The following is a 13,827-nucleotide window of genomic DNA, read 5'->3' on the forward strand; positions in this document are numbered from 1 at the left end:
TCAAACCTACACTTTAGGAATATCATTTGACAGTTGTGGGGGGGATTAGAGAGGATAGAAGCTTAAAACAATGAGAGTAATTAGGAGCCTACTGAAATAGTCCATATTAGAGGCCACAAGTGCTTGTAGTAGAATAATTATGTATGTAGAGAGAAGTGGACAGATATGAAAGATGTTCTGGAAGAAGAATGAACAAGAATGGGAACCAACTGGCCATGTGAAATGAGGCCAAGGGTAGTTAGGTATGACTGAGATTTCAAACCTGAAAGACTGTAAGGATGGTGGTGCCCTGGACACAAATATGAAAATTAATCTGGAAAGAAGGGTAGGTCTATGAGAGAGATAATGAACTCTATTTTGTACATGTTGAGTTTGAGACCCCTACAGGAATCTAGTTCAGAATGTCCCATAGGTGGAGACCCTGATATTGACAAAGATCAAAGGCAAAAGGAAAAGGGGATCACGGAGGATGAGATGGATAGACAGTGTCAAAGAAATAACAAACATGAACTTGGACAGACTTCTAGAGACAGCGGGGAATAGAAGGACTTGGTGGTACATAGGATCATGAAAAGTCAGACATGACTGGACAACTGAACAACAGATATAGAAGTGGAGCTCACAGTTGGGATCAGAGTTGCATATAGAGTTTGGGGAGTCATCAGGATAGATATGATAATCATTGGAACAGATGAAATCACCAAGAGAGAGCATAGAATAAGAAGAGAAGGGATCCCAAGATAGCACCTTGAGGTACCCACAGTTATTTTGCTTCAGAAGGAGGAGAAATTTTAGAAGTTGCAAAGAGATAAATAAAGACTTGATATAAGGAAAAACTTTATCACATCTAGAGGAATTCAAAAAGTGGAATGGGCAATCTTGGGACATTGTAGTTCCTCTTTACTTGAGGTCTTTGAGCAAAAGCTGGATAACCACTTGGCCGGGATGTTGAAGAGGGGATTTGTCATCAGATATGAATTGGATAAAAGAGCATCTGAAGACCCTTCTGATTCCTAAGATTCTTTGCTATCTTTGTACAATTACTCTTTTCCTTTTTTCCATTATATCATCAGATCCCAGAGAGTGGCACCTGTATTCAATTTATTTGTATATCTTTGGAATTTATAATTAGACTAGCTGACACTCAGATAGTAGTCAAAGGTTTAAAACAGTGTTTTATGTACATTATCTCATTTGATCTTCACTGTCATCGGAGGTCGGCAATATAAGTATCAGCACCTCCATTTTACATAGAAGGAAACTGAAGCTTAGAGAGGTTTAATGACATGGTCCCACAGTAGCAAGCTAGAGACAGAATTTGAACACAGGTCTTGCCTGACTTCTAGTCCAGTGCTCTTTCCAATATACCAGACTGCCGATCAGTGCAGTGCTTCATGGGTACATTAATAATTCAAAGATCCATGATTTCCTTGGTATGAGTATTGTCTCTACCAAGGTGGACCATGAGCACTCTTTGACTTAGTAGATGATCTTCAAGCATTTCTCTGACCTAGGTGGGATGTAAGGAAAGTACCTTTGAAATGTGAATAGAAGGGGCAGCTAGGTGGCGCAGTGGATAGAGCACCAGCCCTGGAGTCAGGAGTACCCGAGTTCAAATCCGGCCTCAGACACTTAACACACACTTACTAGCTGTGTGACCCTGGGCAAGTCAACCCCAATTGCCTCACTAAAAAAAAAAAAAAGAAAGAAAAGAAATGTGAATAGAAACATGAATAAATAGGGTGATATTCTATGAGAACAATTGTTTGGAGTACAAAGGTACAGAAAGAGTAGAGATGAATGCTAAGGACAACAAAAATAGTTTTTTTTCTTCTTCTTTTTTTTTTTTTTTGGTGGGGCAATGAGGGTTAAGTGACTTGCCCAGGGTCACACAGCTAGTGTCAAGTGTCTGAACTCGGATTTGAACTCAGGTCCTCCTGAATCCAGGGCCTGTGCTTTATCCACTGTGCCACCTAGCTGCCCCCAATAGTTTTACTTTTTAAAAATTTTTTTTAAGTTATATTGGAGTAAGGGAAAGATCTAACAAATCAATGGATGAGTCCATTGCTCAGAGTAAATAGTAGATGACAGAATAATACTAATAATAGCTAGTATTTATATAGTGCCTACTATATGCTAGGTACTGTGCTAAGAACTTCGCTAATATCTCATTTTATTCTCACAACAGCCTTGTGAGGTAGGTGCTGTTATAACTTCCATTTTAGAATTAAGAAAACTGAAGTTAAATGACTTGTCCAGGGTCACACTGGAAACTTACATAGCTCGTAAGTTTCTGAGGTTGGATTTGAATTTGGGCCTTCCAAGCTCAGCGTTCTTTCTGGGAGAACACAAAACTATTCAACTATTATTTTGCTATTTCTTTAGTAAGGAATATGACCTTTCCATTTAATTTAGTACACATTTATTAAGTAACATAGAGGGCAGCAAGGTGGAAGAGTGGACAGAGTAGAGGCCCTGGAGTTAGGAGGACCTGAGTTTAAATTCAGCCTCAGCCACGATCTGTGTGCAACTAGTAAGTGTCTGAGGCCAGATTTGAACTCCTGGATTCCAAGGCCACTGTTCTATCCACTACACCATTCGCCTGCCCATTGCCTGTCTAGCAACCCCTATTTCATTTCCTTTCTGAGGGAAATCCAAACCACAGCATTGTGCTACAGGGTTAAAAGACTGCAGAATCCCTGGCTGAAATTATAATTCACCAGATAGGGAGGCAAATTATAAATTATAGTTATTGTTCATGGACTATCATGAACACTTTGATATATTTTATATTTTGCTGATGGACTGCTCTGAGGTCTTTTATATGTTTTGCATATTGTGTGGAGTGGAATCAGGGTTGTCCTGTCCTTAATGTTTCCATTGTTATCTTGAATACTTGCATAGGATTGGGAGGCCCTTTTACTCACATCTGTGAATTATCAGAAATATTCAGAGATCCTTCCAGAATAAACTTGAGGCAAAATGAGTTAAAGAAAGGGTGGTTTGGGAGGAATAGTCCTGAAGATTGGATTCTGTTCATGTATACTCAGAGTGTAGAGTACTGGACCACTATTTGCAATTATTTTTAGGTTCTAATTTTTAAAAACTCTACCTCAGATGTCCTGATCTCATTCTTGATCAGGAAGTGCTTTTGATTTTACCCTGGCATTGTAAATTCCCTAAGGGCAGGAACTATATCCTTGGACCTTCCACTTTTTTTTTTCCAGGGCAATGAAGGTTAAGTGACTTGCCCAGGATCACACAACTAGTAAGTATCAAGTGTCTGAGGTAAAATTTGAATTCAGGTCCTTGTAAATCCAGGGCCGGGGCTTTATCCACTGCACCACCTAGTTGCCCTTGTGACCTTCCTTAATACTTAGCATGGTGTCTTGCAAACCACAGTTGCTCAATAAATCTCTACTCAGTGCATAGATGAATGAATGAGCTCTCCAGAAATCTTATGAAGAGTAAAAGCTTGCAGAGAGGGTTATACCTTAGAGAAAAAAGATTCAAAAGGAGAGGTGTAAGCAGCAAAGTAACCCAAAATGCAGTAAGATCTTAAATACACATGATTAGATGAGAAATTCCCACTATGGTCCCCAGGGTACTGCAAGGTTCCTAATGATCTTGAAGAAGGAGTAAACAGCACATTAATGGGAATACTAAATTAAAAGGTATCACAGACACTTAAAAGGATGGATAAATTGCACTAAAGGCTTTTCTGGCTGAAGAAGACGGACATGAAAAGAAAATGCAACTCAGATTGGAAAAAGTTCTTCCTAACTCCTCTTGGGGAAAGGCCACAGAAACAAGGTAATTAACAAGAGGGAAACCTGAAAAGCAGCACTGCCAGAAGAGACCAGAAGGGAGAGTGAGCAACAAATGAGATAGGAGTTTATAGGTCAGGATGAGTTTAGGTTGCAAATGCAGTAGTTATGCCTCACAAAGAGAGATGCTTAGCTCTGAAAATCTCAGGGCCGGGAAACAGCAAGGCAGCCACCATTGGAATGTAATAACCCTAAGTGCAGTGCCTTCCCAGTGCATCCTGGATTGTGCTTTCTGGCTGTGATTATGTCTTGAACTTGAAGGAACTCATCTGTATGATAATATGAAAGTTAGAATACCAGGTAATCTTTTGAATATTAAAATTTCTCTATTTCTCTAACCTCAAATGTGCCCTGTTACGGGCACATAGGACTACCAGGAACTTCAATAAGTTATCTACTTCCTTTCACTGAAGGACAGACAAATCCAACTCACCCTCTGGACCTTGGTTTCCTAAGCTATAAACTCATTTTAGGAAATATTTATTAAGTAACTACATTTATTATGTGAAAGGTCCTGTGTTAGGTACTATAGATCCAAAGATAAAAACTAAGCAGTTGAGGCAGCTATATGGCGCAGTGGTTAAAGCACCAGCCCTGGATTCAGGAGTACCTGAGTTCAAATCCGGCCTCAGACACTTGACATTTACTAGCTGTGTGACCGTGGGCAAGTCACTTAACCCCCATTGCCTAAAAATAACACCCCAAAACAAAAAACTAAGCAGTTTATGCCTTCAAGAATCTTACATTCTATTTTTGTCAGGGTTTGACTCATAGATAAGTACAAAATAACTTTAGGAAGTATCAAATAATTTTTATTTTATTATATTATAAATAATATTAATATTATAAACAGAAATAATAAATAAATGAGTTATACTATTTATTATATAGTACATATTTTATATTATTAAATTGTAAATAAATATACTTTATAAATAATGCATATCTGATTATGTAGGTACAATTTTAAATTTTATTTAAATAATATTTATATCATAAAATTATAGCTAAACTATACTACATAATTATATAATTTATATTTTCAAATTATAAATAATGTTTATTTTCTTATGTAAGTATAATTTTAAATTTTATTTTAGGGAATACATTATAAATAAAATTCTGAATAAATAAATTATACTACATAATTATATAATTTATTTTATCAAACTATAAATAATATTTATTTTATTATGTATGCACAAAATCATTTTAGGAAGAAGGAAGATCAACAATTGCTTTCTTTTGGGGGGAGGTGCTAAATGAAAGGTTTTGCATAGGAGCAGAGTCATGACTAGGAATATATAGACTTGGGGGAAAGGGGAGAGGAAAGCAAAAGGAAGATAAGAAGCTTATCTGGGGCACAGCTCCTGGGAGGAGACATCATTCTCTGGGATATTATGAGGTTTATCAAGGGTGGTAGAAGTAATGGCTCCTGCTAGAGAGGTGTGGTTAAAGAGATTCTAGGGTCTGGAGATAGAGCCGCTGTGGGAAGGAGAAAGTGAGCTTCTGCGATGGTGCTTCAAGTGCCTTCTAAATTTTGGTGCCCTAGTGCAAAGTTCCAGTTATCCTACTCCAGGTGCTACTCTGTGTAGGAGGTAAGTTTATGTGCCAGGCACAAGTGACACAAATATAAGGAAACAAGATAGTTCCTCACCTCAAGGAGTCTACATTCTAATGGAAGAAGACAGCACATATAGATGAGAAGAAAAGGAGGATAGGGCACCCACACTGGGGCAAGATGACAGGAGTTCTAAGACAAAACCCAGGTGTGAGTGAGTTCATTCTAGGAATAGGGAAGAAATAGGCAAAGGAAGGTGGAATGTCAAGTTCAAACATTAGTGGACCACTTTGGCTATGACATAGAGTGAATGGAAGGAAGTAATGTGAAACTAGCTGGGGGAATCATATTTTAGAAGGATTTGAATGCCAGGCTGAGAAGTTTGTATTTTCTACAAGAAACAAGAAGGGACCATTAAAACTTTTTAAATGGTGTGCCATGGTCAAGCTTATATCATGGCAATATGAATTTGGAAGCTTCATGGTGACAAACTAGAGAGCAGAAAGATTAGAATCAGAGAGAACATTTGGGAGACTGTAGCAATAGGTCACACAAGTGCACAAGCAGTGATGAGAACCCGAACTAAGTAAATACCTCCATGAGTGGATAGAAGGGGATGGGTACCACTTTAGCTGATGTGCTGAAGACATGGTCTAGGAGGAGGAGAGGGAGTCACACCTTCCTGGAGCTGTCCCACTCTCCCTGCAGACATTGTGATATAGGTGACCTCTCAAGGTCTCAACGTCACATTGCAATTCTCTGCTCATACTCATTTAATCAGGACAAGAAAAAAGGAAGATGTAGAGGGTACTTGTTATACTCATAAAGCCATATGAAGCTTTATGTCTTTAAGGGTTTAGAATTGATTTCATTTGCCAAGCCACAGAGCAGTCACAGGCTCCCTGTCAAATACACCCATGAGCCTTGGCAGGGCATTGGACTCCAGCTTCTGATAAGCAAGGCCATCCCTGCAGATGCTTCTGTTGTTGAGTTATGCCCTGGGAGCCTAGGATGAAACCTCTCTTTCACTTCTCAAATGAGTCAAATGGGGCCTTAGACACCTGTATACACACAAGTGAATATGATCTTAAAACAACCATGCCAATTACCATTTTTTCTAAGCTTCCTCTCTTGGATGCTAGCTTTCCAATCTCAATCATACATGTATTTATCTCTGCAAATGAGGAAAATCATCTCTTTTGAGAAAAAAAGATCTCCTGGAGCTATCCACTGATTGGCATCACATTTCCATTAAGTCTAATTTTTATCAGAGAATTAATATTGATCTCATCAAAAGCCTGAGGGTATCAGTGATTCTGAGGCCCTTGGAGGAAAATCAGAGACCATGGCTCATCTTTTCCAAAAGTGAACACTTTGAGCTGGTAGGGGATTTGCCTTAAGTGTCCAGCGGTTTTCCTTTAGCCCATTCCCTAGCCAAATACAGATCTCCAGTGAAAGTGGCTATAAAATGTTTTAGAAATCAAAATCAGTATATTTCTGAATGTCGATTCATCACCTTTCTATATGGGCAAAGGACAGCACAGTATTTCTCACCATGCAGGTTGTCTACTTGGCCAAATATTCCACTACTTCTGGAGAAAAGATCCTCATAATTGTATCTTTGCCTCTCTAAGAAAGTGCTGCTGTCTTCCATAATAGGAAAGAAGCATCTGGGACATGTTGTGTGTGGGGGATTTTTTTGTTTGTTTGTTATAATGGCATCTTCCTATGTCTTTAGATTTTCAATTACTGGACTTTATAGAAATTCAATAAGCAATGAGAAGCATTATACTTCTTTTCCTCCCTTCAAGAGCAGTTTAAAGAAATACAGCCCTCCCCATGTCCACATTCACAGGAGTATAGATTTGGAGTTGAAAGGGGCCTTGGGGTCGACCCCCACCCCATTTCACAGATGAGGAAATTTAGACCCTGAAAAACTTGCCCAGGGAACACAACCATTAAGTGTCCATGACAGGTTTTGGATGAAGGTCCTCCACACTACTGTGCAGTTTCTCAAAATGTTGTCAGACCATTTAAGATGCTCTTTGTTTCATTGCCAAAATCAAAATGATTTCTGACAAAAAATGAAAGCATTTAGGGATGCTTTATTGATTTATCAGCATGTTTATGTGTGAATAATGAGTTGGGGAAGGCAGTTTGTGATTCATTGGCACTATATATTTGTAGAGAGACTTAGAATCTTGGAATTGAAAGGGCCCTCAAAGTAATCTAGTTGATCCCTTTAATGAAAGCATAAGACATCTAACATCTGCTTGAACACTTCGAGGGAGAAGGAGTTCACTACCTCAAAAGGTTAGAGCAAAGACCAGTCACAAAGAACAGAAAGAGCAAAATATATACCAATGTATCATTTTGAGATTTTTGTGGACTCCAGCTGACATTTTTAATGTAGATTTTTATCCCTATATTTTGTTTTTCTATCATCAAGATTTCCCCTTATGTCTTTCTCCTTCTTCCCTCCCTCCAAGAGTGGTATCCCTTAAAACATTTTTTTTCTAAATAAGAAAAAGAGGAAGAAAAGAATTCAGTCAGGCTGATCAACACATTTGAAAAAAGGCTAATTTATATGAAATACTTTATACTCATAGACCCAGCCACTGCAAAGGAATGGAGGAAGAGGAAAGCATCGTATTGTATCTCTTCATTGGGTCCGAGGTTGGCCTTTATAATTTCATAATATTAAGCTCTGATTGTTTCGTTGTTGTTCTTTTTATTTTCCATGTCGTCATAATTATGTCTATTGTTTTGCTGGTTTTGCTTACTTCTCATTGCATCAATTAATGTAAATCTCCCTGTACTTCTCTGAATTCATCATGATCATCTTTTCTTATAGCATAATGATATCCCTTTACATCCACATGCCTCTATAGCCATTCCCCAAACAATGGGCTGGCTGACACTAAAACACACACACACACACACACACACACACACACACACACACACACACACACCCTTACAAACCAGGAAGAACTTGAGATAAAAAATGTAACTATGTGGAGGATCCCTTATGCCTTATATTCTTAGAAACTTTGGTGGGGGTAGCTAGGTGGCACAGTGGATAAAGCACCAGCCCTGGATTCAGGAGGACCTGAGTTCAAATCCAACCTCAGACATTTGACACTTACTAGCTTTGTGACCCTGGGCAAGTCAAAGTCACTTAACCCTCATTGCCCCACCAAAAGAGAGAGAGAGAGAGAGAGAGAGAGAGAGAGAGAGAGAGAGAGAGAGAGAGAGAGAGAGAGAGAGAAAAGAAAGAAAAAGAAAAAAATAAACTTTGGTTAGACCACCATGTATATGTTACCCACACAAACTGTGGAAACCACTTCCATATTATATCCCTTCCATATCTAGATCCATTTGAGTCCTCCATAGCAAGTAATATGTGCAGTCATCCATGGGTGCTACTAAGACATATGCAGTAGACTAGATGACAGACTACCTAACAGTCCAAATGAGAGAGCTGCACTAGGGGCATCCCAGAGATATGGGCATGGACCTGAATGATGTTGTTAAGTCATTTTCAGTCCAACTCTTCTTTACCCCATTTGGCATTTTTTTTTGCAGGTCAATGAGGGTTAAGTGACTTGCCCAAGGTCACACAGATAGTAAGTGTCAAGTGTCTGAGGCCAGATTTGAACTCAGGTCCTCCTTAATCCAAGGCTGGTGCTTTATCCACTATGCCACCTACCCGCCCCCCCATTTGGCATTTTCTTGGCAGAAATACCAGAATGGGTTGCCATTTCCTTCTCCAGCTCATTTTACAAATGAGGAAACTGAGGCAAATAGGGTTAAGTGACTTGTCCAGGGTCACACAGCTAGTAAGTGTCTGAGACCAGATTTGAACTCAAGAAGATAAGTCTTCCTGAATTCAGGCTCACCGCTCTATCCACTGTACCACCTAACTACTAGAACATATTTCAATTCACCACTGCTTCAGGAGGATGAAAAGGACCTGCACAGTGATCTGTGTAAAAAAATAAGACAGGACCAGAGCTTCTGGAGGCTGGCAGTTCTTACAGATAGCCAGGGCCTCATTAAGGGCTTCAGGAAGATGTAAAATTTTTTTCCTGTCACTCATAGATAATTCATACTTTGTAGCTTCCATGTAACTATATAGAAAAACAAAGCAAAAATAGAGGAATGATCTAGTGAACTTGAGCTCTGTAAATAAATGGAGAATTCCGCCTCCTTCCCTACTCCCTTCCCCACTCAAAAAAAAAGTCTATTTAAGGATTAATTTTTAAATTATCTATCTCTACTTGCCATATTTATCTAATAATTGTTAACTGTCCACTAAACTTTGTATTTTTAAAATAGGAAACATACCAATTAATTTTCTGGATTGTTATTTGTAATATACATTTAAAAACATAATCTCTTTTACACACCAGACACAAATACGTGTACAACCAGGAACCTATACGTGGACACATGCACATACACACATAAATCACAAAGCCCAGAAACCTAAAACAATGGAGCAAATGATATCCTTGGCTCTCCAAAAACTGATCTCATCTTAACTAACCAACCTTATTTCCTATATCTCTGCAACCAGGATGCTCTATGCCTGTCTGGCCAGGCTCCTTACCGTTCCTCTCCTGACTCATACTAATCTGGTTATGGACCTTCTATTATAAGGGAGATAATAATTATAATACAGAATAGTACATGAGAAGGACATAAAGGAAGTACAAAGGGGTGGGTAAGGTCCAAAAGAAGAAAAGTCACACTACCAGTGGGTGTGGGGAGTAGGAAATAAAGCTTCCCAGAGGAGGTAGCATTTGGAATAGGTTTTAAGGAAGTCAGAAGAACAAGACTTTCATTCCAGATATGTTTTTCACTATTTGTGTGACTTGGACAAACTACTTGATGTCCCTAGTCTCTGTTTCTTCATTTAAAAATGAGGGGATTAGACAAGACTACCTCTAATGTCCCTTTAATTTCTAATAGTCTATGATTTTATGGACAGGTAAATTCATTGGGGATCTTTGTGTGGGGGGGGGAAGAGGTGCAATGTGGAGAGACAAGGAAAAAGAGGGAGGGCATTTTAATTCAAATCAATTCAATTTAGCCAAATATTTACCAGGAACCTACTTTACAAGGCAATAACCTAGATCCTGGGGGTGTAAAGACAAAAATAAATCATTCTCTGCCCTCAAGGTGCCTACATTCTAATTGGGTATTCTAAATAGTATGAACCCAGGTGGGAAATTGTAGGATGTATACTGAGCATCAGAAAAAATATCATTGGGCTAAGTTTAGATTGTGAAAGTCCTTGAATGCCAAGCAAATAAATCTACGTTATTTGCTAGGCAATAGGGAGCCGTTTAAGGGACTGGCCTCCATACAACCACCTGCTCAGATTAATACAGATCATAGTTAGTTTTTCTTTCTCTGATTCACTATAACACTTTTTTACTTTTCTTATATTTCTATGTATAGCTATAGATATGTCTCTCTTTAGGTCTGGGCAGCTGGGTGGCTCAGTGAATGAAGCATGGACCTGGGGTCAGGAAGGCTTCTCTTCCCAAGTTAAAATCTGGCCTCAGACACTCACTAGCTGTGTGACCCTGGGCAAGTCACTTAACCCTGTTTGCCTCAGTTTCCTCATCTGTAAAATGACTTGGAGAAGGAAATGGCAAACTACCCCAGTATCTTTGAAAAAACCAAACCCAACCCAACCCAAAAGGGGTCACGAAGAGTCAAACATGACTGAGAAATGACTAAACACATATACACGGTGCACCTTCTATTAACTTCTACATGTAATTACAGCTAAATATCAGTGAGTAGAGGTAAAGACCTCAAGAAGCCCAAATGTAATCATTCTTTTGGAAGCTGTATGGTATCAGTATGGTGCTGGGCACACGACAAGTGATCTGTTGATATTTGTTGAACAAGTCAGAAGTACCATCATTTCTGTTGCCCTCATGCTCTTCAAATCTTATGGTATTTTTTTTCCACTTTGAAAAGCCTGTTTTGTGTCTCTGTGTTTCCTCTTTCCAACTGAGCCCTCGCAGCAGCCCACACCACAATTAATTCTGAAATGAGATCAGACATGGGAGTTACTACTAGCTCTCAGTGGGACAAATCATCTCTTTGCAGTGCTTGTAAATTGTGAGAAATAACATCAACGACACAAATCTGGGAAATCTTGGATATGTTTTTGGAACATGGGGCAACATTGGCTGGGATGCTGTTGGCTGTTATTTTCATGATGGAGAGATGTTCCTACACAGCATTCACCACCACGAGCTTTGCTCTGTTTTCAGGCACACCAACCCATCCCTAATTTATGAATGTTGCATCTATCAGAGCCTGGCCAATTGTCTTGGAAGGCATACAATCTGGCTTTGATAGTATGCATAGAAAATAGAAGAGAATTCTGACTAAAAGAAAATTGCATTTAAAAACCCTACTTATCAAGAAAATAACAGTTGGTAGTTCTCTAATTAAGGACCAGGTTGCTTAAAAAAAAATCTTTTAAAATGAGTGTGTCTGAAGGCAGAAAAGAAAGCTCCCTCTTACAGATGCAGTTCAATTTGGAAAGAGGCAGAAACCCATTCTAAAAAGAGCAGGACTCTCTGAGATCTGAGTTCTAAGTATTCTCTTGAGCCTCTATCTCATTTTCTTTTACTGAACTTTATAGTAAAAGGGTCCCTGCTGAAGCTCTTTGACTCCTCCAAGATTAGAGAACATGGGCTTTTCTGTGACCCTAACACTTCTCTTAGTACAGTCTTGGTTTCAAAACTCTGGCTCTTAAAAGAGATGCTGAGCTCTATCTTTTAAGAGGTTTGTTTATGGGACCCTGGGGAATGCTGTTGGAGCTATGTCCCTTCAGTATTGTACTATTCTATTGGGAAAAATAGAAGCAGTGACTACATAGCCAACCATCTAACTATGTGAAGCCCCAAGGCTCTCTAAAGATAACAAAACCACAGCTCTGCTACCTTGGTCAAAGTTTTGCGAAGTGTTTTCTTTTACTACTCTCTACCCTTTCCAAATGAAATCTGACACAATTTCAATATCCTTCTCTGTTTTTATCCTTTCTCTTGTTACCAACTTTTTCTGTCCCTTACATATATAAAGAAATAAACCTGGGAAGTGGAGACCAAAGAAGATGATATCTAGAAAGTGACTTAGGGAGAGGTTTGGGGGTGGTGGTGGAAGAGGGTGTGGGGAGTGAAAAGAAAAGAGGAGACAGAGATAAAGACTGAAATAGAAGGAAATACACATTCTAATCTTAACTTTGGGAAAATCGCACTTTCAGTTTATAAACCAATTTCAATAACACTTTCCATTCCATGGTTTTGTGGGCCATTTCTGTAATTAAATTTCTGCTAGACCGTTCTCAAAAGATCATGAACTTTAAAGTCGAAGAGATATTAAAGATAATCTAGTCTAATTTCCTCACTTTAACAGATAAGGAAAAAGAGGCTCAGAAGAGAGGTGAATTGGCCAAGGTCACCCAGTTAGTAAGTGGTATTTTAACTCAAGTCTCTTTGTCTCCTGCCTGTTTATATTCAATGCCCAAGGAAATCTTTCAAAAAGTAATATATTATTCATTACAAAATAAATGAAGTTTTGGCGAAAGGAAAGCATTTTCTTCCTATAATTCAAGAGCTATTTGGGTGATATCTATACCTATGTGTCAACTGACAGACAGCAGACAATTCAGTCTCAATAGTCCATGGGTTAGCACCATGTAGGTAGGCATAGACTAAAAGCAATTCAATTAAACAATTACTAAGGATCTACTACGTGCCTGTGATCTACACTGTGACTGACACTAGGAATAGTTCTAGGATAATGAATACACAAAAGTAGCTGGTGGATAGAGGACCATTACTCTCCAAATCCTTTCCTCTGGTGAGCCTTCCCCTCCCTTGCCTTCAAGGCCTTGTTTGCACTCTGAATCCTTCTAATGCAAGAGGATAAGAAATGTGCACAAATAGCTTACAAATAAGAGGGAGACAGTTTCGTGTTGTGTACTGAGATATGGAAGGCTACAGAGATCACTTTCAAATGGAAGATGGCTCAGGGAGTGCTTCATGGAGGTGTTACTCCAATTGGGTCTTAAAGGGAAGGACTTTAATAGATAGAGATTAAGGGATGATAGAATAGAATGAAAATGAGAGTCCAAATTGGTCAGTTCGGGCTGAAATTTTTTTTAAACAAGAATTAATTTGATCTCCCTCTTTCTTCTCCCCCTGGTGGGGGAGGAAAAAGACTATGCATTATCCAGCAAAACAAAGTCCCACACTGGTCATGTCCCAAAAATGAATGTCTCATTTTGTATCTTGAATCCATCAACTCTTTGTCAGGAGAGGGGTAGCATTTTTCATCATCAGTCCTTTGGAATCATGGCCAGGCATCACATTGATCAGAGTTCTTAGTCTTTCAAAGTCGTCT

This window comes from Dromiciops gliroides, chromosome 1, assembly GCF_019393635.1.
Source record: "Dromiciops gliroides isolate mDroGli1 chromosome 1, mDroGli1.pri, whole genome shotgun sequence".
NCBI classification, from domain to species: domain Eukaryota; kingdom Metazoa; phylum Chordata; class Mammalia; order Microbiotheria; family Microbiotheriidae; genus Dromiciops; species Dromiciops gliroides.